Source organism: Notamacropus eugenii, chromosome 2, assembly GCF_028372415.1.
Source record: "Notamacropus eugenii isolate mMacEug1 chromosome 2, mMacEug1.pri_v2, whole genome shotgun sequence".
NCBI lineage: Eukaryota > Metazoa > Chordata > Mammalia > Diprotodontia > Macropodidae > Notamacropus > Notamacropus eugenii.
The window spans coordinates 241,769,204-241,777,138 of NC_092873.1; positions in this window are offsets into that span (position 1 = coordinate 241,769,204).

A 7,935-nucleotide genomic window follows, 5' to 3' on the forward strand; every position below is an offset into this window, starting at 1 on the left:
TGGGACTCGCGCCCTTGTCGCTGTCTCCCCGGCGTCCCCCCAAGTCCCCAGCTGGGGTCATTTTGAACGTGTCATCTTCCCCAGGAGCCGCAGGTGGGCACCTCTCACCGTGCCAGGGGCTGCCCAAGGAAGAAGGCTTAGTGCTGCCTTCCCAGAGCCGGAACCTGGACGCGGGACCGTCGCTTTGGAGGCCTCCGTGTTAAGCCCTTCATTTTAAAAATGACCAGACTGAGCCCCTAGCAGGCTGGGAGCTTCCCCAAAGCAGCGCAGGTCGTAAGAGGCAGAGGTGGGGAATCTGAAGCCGGAGTCCTCTGCCTCTGGAATGGCCCCTGTTTGGATCGTAAAGTCGAATTCCTAATTTAAAAAAAATCAACTCCCGGAGCAAGTATGGAGCAATGCACGGGTCCGTAAAGAGTTGGGTTTCAGAGATCTTTAGGTATTGATTGCCCTGATTCGGGATAGATTTCGGAGATCTTTAAATACTCATCCTAAAATCGGAGGATGCGTCTTGTGGGGGTGATTCAGATACACAAGAGGCAGAAATGGATACTAAGTACAAATAACTGTACTCAAAATTACCCTGAAAGGAGCGCAAGGGGATTTGGGGGAGGCGGCGGCGGGAGCGGCTGCCCAAATAGAAGCCAAGCCGTAGCTGCGGGAGGAAGACGAAGTTCGAAAAGGAAAAAGGCTGGAGGAGAAAAAGACTGCAGCCAAGGAGAAACAGCGGCAGAAAGGCAGGCTCGAGAAGGCGCGGAGGGGGCTTTATGAAGATTACGGACACGGGGAAACCTAGCTGGAACGAAATGTTACGTGAATCTTAGGAAACTGACAAGACGCGCTGTCAGTGTGTGGGAGGGGCTAACCGTTTCTTTTCTAAGGCCCCTGTATTTAGTCCTAGAGAGCAGGAGAGAAGAGGCAAGAGGGGGGCTGTTCTTAAGAGTACGAGAATACTCTCCCAGGGGAAGCCGCTGTGGGCCTGAGGTTGAAAGAGAAACCCTTGTGGCACAGCTTTGAGAAGTGCGTGTGGTAGGCGGTGTGGAGTGAGTGTACGGAAAAGGGAGAGTGAGTTAGATGAGTCAGAGGAGGAACTTGCCTTCTGCATGAGTTAAGGCTATGTTAAATCCTGGAAACTATGACTTCAGAGGCAGACAGCTGAGCGTGAAAGTGAAAGGGAATCAGCATCCTGTAATTGGTCATCACTGTGCTGGAAGATTGCCAAGATACTCTCATGTTACCCATCATCATTTGACATGGGCTAGAGTTTCCCTAAGGTGTTTGTGGAAAAGTGAGTATGGAGTGGGGAGCGGTGTAAGGAAAGGAGAATGGACAGTTTTGTGGGCATGCTTGAGTGAGGGTCCTTAATGGTTGATGGGTATTTTGGATCGCTAGGCTGTGGAGTTTTCTACTAGCATTGGTTTTGATTTATTAAAGAGTCTTTGCTTCTTTTCTCTTGCTTCTGGGGCTAGATTTAGACTAGTGTGCTTCATTGGTGTTTTAAGGCCTGGAATTGGGTCCCAATATCCTTCCTAGCAGTGATGCTAACATTTGAAGAGCAATGAGACAGTCCTAGCAGCTCTATGCTGTCCATGTTTTTAGTCCTTACAGGAAAGGAGCATATCTAGGGAAATGCCAGTGAATCCAGAGCTTGGTAAATGGTTGAGGTTAATTCAAGTGCCATAACAGATTAGGATCTGATGGCTGAGAAGGTACAGGGGATTAGGTATCAATGAGATTATATGTGGCAGGGGGTTTGGTTGTTTTAGAATTTTGTGCCTTCACCGTGTAGTGATTCCAGCATTGGGGAGCTATGATGAAAAAGCCTGGGCTTATTCATTCTATATTACATACATATCTGGTGGGTGTTTCTGAGGTCCTTGGAGTCTCAGTAAACTTGGAGAGTGTTGGACACAAAAGGGATCCAAACAGAACATGAATGACAACCAATTTGAATGAGAGTTCCTCAATAATCAGTCACTTCTTCCGTTACCATGCTATACTGCTCATGCAACATTGCACTTTTAGTCCACTGAAAACCTCAGTCAAATCTTTCAGCTCTTCAGCACAGATGAGAAGTTGAGGAGGAAGGTCATAGATAAATTTAAATAAATGTTCGGTGTGTCTAACACAGCAAAGATGCAGGCTCTCAAAATTACTTGTTCCAAAGAGAACAGTGAAGATGACAAAACACTTGAGTGCTCACTAAACTCTGGTAACTAGACCTAAACACAGGCACCTATGAAGGATTTAACAAAGAATTAATTCCCTTTCCACTTTCAGTTTTTAAAGTAGATATAGGTCCTTCCATTGTGAAACCAGTTTGGAACGCAGTTAAAGAAGCAGAGCCATGCATGAAGCAAGGTGAAATGAGTAGATCTAGCAGGCCTGAAATGGGAAATTGGTGGTCCAAATTCTGGAGTCAGAAGTTGGAAAAGGTGTGAGATGAGAAAAATTTTAAATGTCAGCATCAAATTATGGAGCTGCAAAATAAAAGTCAAACTTAATGGACCACCTCTAAGTGAATTATGTTAGGGAACCAAGTATCCACACCAGCTAGTGCAAGCTGGTACAGGGGTTTTTCTGTGACCACTTGGGATCTATGCCATCTCTTCCTCCAGGTTATAACTAATAACATAACAAGCACGAATTTAGGGTTAATGTCTTCCCTCCCAAACTACCTTGTATTTTACTCCATAGTAAGTACTTATCTTTTTAATTTTATGTTTACGCTCAATATACACTTGTTGACTGCCTTCCCCCACCCCATAGTGGTTTTTTTTATTTATAAGCAGGGGTGGTTTTCATGTTTTGTACATGTATCTCCAGTGCTGAACACAGTGCTTGGAGAATGGTGAGTACTTAATACTTACTGCTCTATATTGTCCATTCTAAATATGCATAGTGTTAGACAAGTTCTACAGGGTGTTCATTCAGATGCATGGTGAAATCCAGGAGATACTCATTTATTTGCTCTTTCTATATAGATGGACAACGGGCTACGCTCCGGGTCATTACAGATCTCTTCCAGGAGGCTCCACAGTATCTTAGGGCTTGATGCAATCAACATAATGTTATTCTCAGACAAGACCATCTGTAGTATCTCACTATTCACAGAGAATCTCTGTGGATTCCAGATTCTGCACTGAATCTCCTCTGACATAGAAAGATATACTTTTGGCAAGCATCCATTTCCATTTTGTGACTGGTTTATTTATTATCAGATTCATTGGACTTATTTGTTGTTATATCTAAGGAATTTTGAATTATCTTGATCTATGAATGTGAAATACCTTATTTTAAAGAGCCTATTAAAGATGTGATTATTTTTAGTCAAATGCTTTTTCATAATCAACAAATAAGCAAAATGAGATCTTATATTCTTTGTTTCTTTCAATTAGGAAATATTAATGATATGGTCCACTGTTAAATATCTCTAATAACCTCATTGAGGATGTCCTCAATTTGTGTATAGATGAGCCTCATATATGTTTTAGATGGAAAAGTAAGCATGTAGGTTTGTAGTTAGTGAGTTCTCTTGGTCACCTCTTCTAGTTATAAACCAGGTTTGAGTTTTTCCCCATACCTTTGGTATTATCCCCTTTTGTCCCTCAGTACCTTCACAGTTGTATCACCTTTTGCATGGATCAGGATCCTCTACATATACTTGATCCAAACCAGTTGCTTTTCTTAAGTCTTTTTAGAGTCATTTCTTCCTCTTCTCTGAGCATCTGGTGGTGCTGGGGTCTAAGTGTGGTGAAGACAGTTCGTTGAAATGGTTTTTTGCAAATCTTTTCCATTTTTCATATTTGCAGCACTCTTCCTATGTCATCCCTGAATGCTCTTGGGGTGACTTTGCTCAGTTATTTTGTCAAGCTTTCTTGTTTAATTTTCAAAAAATCTTATGATAGATAATTATCAGCAGCACTGTCTTATAAAGCAGTAAGTAGTGGTGAAAGGTAAAATTAGTTAGAGAATATAGAAGCAAAATAACAGTTGAATAGTTCTTGCTTCTTCCTAGTATCTATTATTGTCCTTACCCATTCTGAACAAAAGTTCTCTTTGCTTTTTCTCTCCTTCATAAGTTAGATGCAAAAAGTCCCTTTGTGTTTTCCTTTGCATTTATCACCACAGCCCTGGATTACTCCCACCATCTGCTGCTGAATGATGCTGGAAATCACAGAATTGTGCAGATTCCACTATAAATTTGTTATCTAATCTCTCCTGAATACAAGCTGAACAAGGAAATCCTTTTACGACTTCCTGATTCCCTATCTCACTCCCCACAGCAGCTGTTTTTCTCTCTCAAGCCTCCTACACCACACCTCTCTCCCTCTTTCAGCAGATCTGGCACCTCTTAACGTTACCTCATACTAAATTGAAAAAAGGAGACCATTCGCTATGAGTCCCCTCTTCTCTTCACATCATCCTTTATCCTCTCCTCCTTTAAATTCTTAAGAAGAGACAGTTGAGGGGTAGAGATCCTGTGACCACATGTGGCCTTCTAGGTCCTTGGGTGTGGCCTTTTGACTGAGTCCAAGTTTTACAGAACAAATCCTTTTATTAAAGGGATTTATTCTGGGAAGTTTGGATTTAGTCAAAGAGCAGCACTTGAGGACCTAGAGGGCCACATGTGGCCCCAAGGCCAAAGGTTTCCCATCCCTGGTTTAACCTCTCTACTCATACTGTTGTGATCCTATATTCCCACAATCACCCCCACTTCCTTTAATTTTCAGTCTCTACTGGCCCATTTGCTGTGCTTTATAAACATGCTCAGGTCTCTCCCTTTTAAAGAAAAAAAAGCCCTCACTCAATCCTACCATCCTGACACTAATATCCTAAATCTCTTTCACAAACTTACTGAAAAAGCTGGTGCTTGCTGCCACTTCACTTCTCAGCTCCTTGAAGTCTGATTTCATCACTAAAACTATGCTCCCTGAAGTTATCAGTGATCTTTCAATGGCCAAACCTAATAGCCTTTGCTCAATCCTCACCCTGTCTACAGCATTTGACACTATTGGCCCCCCTCTCCTAGATATTTTTTCTTCTCTAAGTTTTCATGACACTATTCTGTTTCCCCTCTGCCTCTTCTCAGTCTCTGCTAGGTCATTAGCCTCCTAATTTTTCTCCCAGCTTTGTGTCTCTTTTCCAATGCATCCTCCGCACACCTGCCAAAGTGATTTTTCTAAAGCACAAGTCAGACCATGTTAGCCTACTGCTCAATAAACTCCAGTTGCTTCCTATTACCATGAAAATCAAACACAAACTTCTTCCTTTGGCATTTAAAGCATTTCCCAATCGGACATCAATCTACCTTTCTAGGTTTAGTCTATATTACTCACCTTCGTGTATGCCATGGTCCAACAAAACTGGCTTTAGTTCTCTCACATAATAGTCTATTTCTGTTTTTGCATAGTACCCCATGCCTGGGATATAGTTTCTCCACATAGCTATCTCTTAGAATTCCTAACTTTCTTCAAAACTGCTTTCCTGAGCCCTGAAGCTGCTGTCTCCCTTACTCCTAGAAATAACTTTATTGTGTGTATGCAGATACAGACACAAAAGAGAAAAAAATCAAGGAAGAGCTCTAGCTCATTAGGTGGACCCAGTGATGAACTTTCAAGAAAACAAGGGACAAGTTACAGAGGACAAAAGGTATGGAACACTGGGTTGTTGTTTGAGGAAACTCCTGAATCCATGAGGTAACAAACACATTTGACTAAGAATATTTTAGATGTGAACATGGTGTTTCCCTCAGCAGGAACATCATGAGGGAAAGGACTCATTCATTTTGTCTGTACATTTCCAGTGTTAAGCATGTACGAATGCTTGCTTGATTTATTCATCACCAACTCCAGCCCATTCTGGATTTTAGTACCCTTAACTAATATTTCTTACAGGACCCTGTCACATCTTAGGACTACTTGTCCTCTAATTCCCTGTCCTTGCTTTTATCTCGTGTACTCATCTTGTTTTCATGGAGTTCTCTGTGGGTCCACAGTTTTCTTTATAGTTTACCTTTTTCTTCATCAGAATAATTTTCATTCCTGAGGCTTCTTGTTATTCTTGGGATGATTTCCTCTGTATAATTTTATGCTACGATAGATCCTATTTTTCTCTGAACTCTGAAATTTGTTCTCCCAGTTTCAGGTGAATATGACTAAACCTGTTTTCTCTGTTATAAATTCTGAGATGAAGAGTCATTTCCTCCCCTAAGTTTGTATCATTTCTACTTCAACAATGATCTTTTGGTCAGAATCATGTTCAGAACAGCAGTACCCCTTGTTTTCTACTTCTGAAAAATAAAATTATCAGTAAAGCAATTGAAAAATTTGTCAGCTCTTTTACTTTTAGCAGATGTCCAGAAAACTGAAATCCTTAATCATTATTTCAAAACAAACATTTCTAAAATAGAACTCTTTTATCTTCTATCACCAAACCTGCCCTTCCTCCTTATTTCCTTGAGGGCATCACTATCTTTCCAGTAACTAGGTATCTTTCCAGTAGCTGTCATTCTTGACTAATCCCTCTCCTTTACCCCCCATATCTACCCAGTTGCCAAGCCTTGTCAGTTATTCCTCCTACAACAGCTTATGCACCTGACAATTCACTCCACTCATATGGCCAATACTAGAAAAGTAAATACGTTGGTGGAGGATCCTGTTTTGAGTGGATATGGACTCATATTGAACCTTCTCTCTTTTTTGAGAGGACCTGTTTTCAAGGGAAGATGGTGGCCTAAGTGCTGGAAATGAGTTGCATTCTAACTGCTATCATATTGTTCACTGGGCAAGGAAGTTGTTTATTGGCTCAGGTTTCTTGGCTTTTTTGTTCTTGTTAACAACTGATTTGCACAGTTTCAATTTCTTAGTGTGGCTATAAATCAGTATTAATGTCCTTTCCTTCATTCTTTTTCCATTTTGAAGCATAAACATCTTTTAAAAATTGGTTAAGTTGGAGTTGTTTTTGTTATACCCTTTTTTATGTATGCTAATGCTCCTGAACTATATCCTTAGATATTCATGACAGAGAGGCATGCTAAGCCAGTAATAGCCTACAGTCATCTGGTCGATTTAAAAAACAAAACTATTGAACCTTATTTTTCAACTTACTTTTCAATAAATGCCCCTATGCTCAATTGTGCCTTACTGAGTATCAAACTGTATATTGAATTCATTTGGACAGTTTTATCAAGTTCTTCGAAGAATTTTTCTACCTCCTCAACCTCTTCAACAAGTGCTGCATAAGATGCAATTACTTTTATAATGATGTTGCCCTTTTCATGAGTATAAGACAACCATATCCTTAGAGCCCATGAAACATTTCCTGTTGCCAAACCAGTTTACGTAAGAATCTTATGACACAGTTTTCTCTAAATTTATTTTTACTGATACAGTGCTAGTTCAATAAATTGCTATGTAACTTTTTTCTTTTCACCTGAGGAATAAAATATCAAGTTTATTATTAAAACTACACGTAGTTTGAGGACTTTGCATGGTTTACTTTTAGAAGAGAAAATCAATTTCTCATTTCAGTCACTGATTGTGTGGACCTGTTACTTCATCTCTACGTAACTCAGCTTTCTTATTTTTGAAATGTCAATAATAATGATATAATTAATAATGATAGCTAGCATAAATATATAACACTTTATGGTTTGCAAAGTATGTTACATGTTATCTCATTTGATCCTCATAACAACCCTATGAGGTAGGTGGTAACATAGGGATGATAATACTTGCCCTACTTACTTATTTTGTAAAAGTATAAAACAAAACAAATGCAATTCATTAATGATAAAGTTTCTAATGACACCTACCTAAACACTCCACTAACATAATATTGAAAGAAGCTATCATGAAAAAGGTTAAAATTCTTAGAAGGTATTTAAAGAACCCTCTAAGGCAAGGTTTTGTTTCATTTTTAAAGACTGGTGGATTA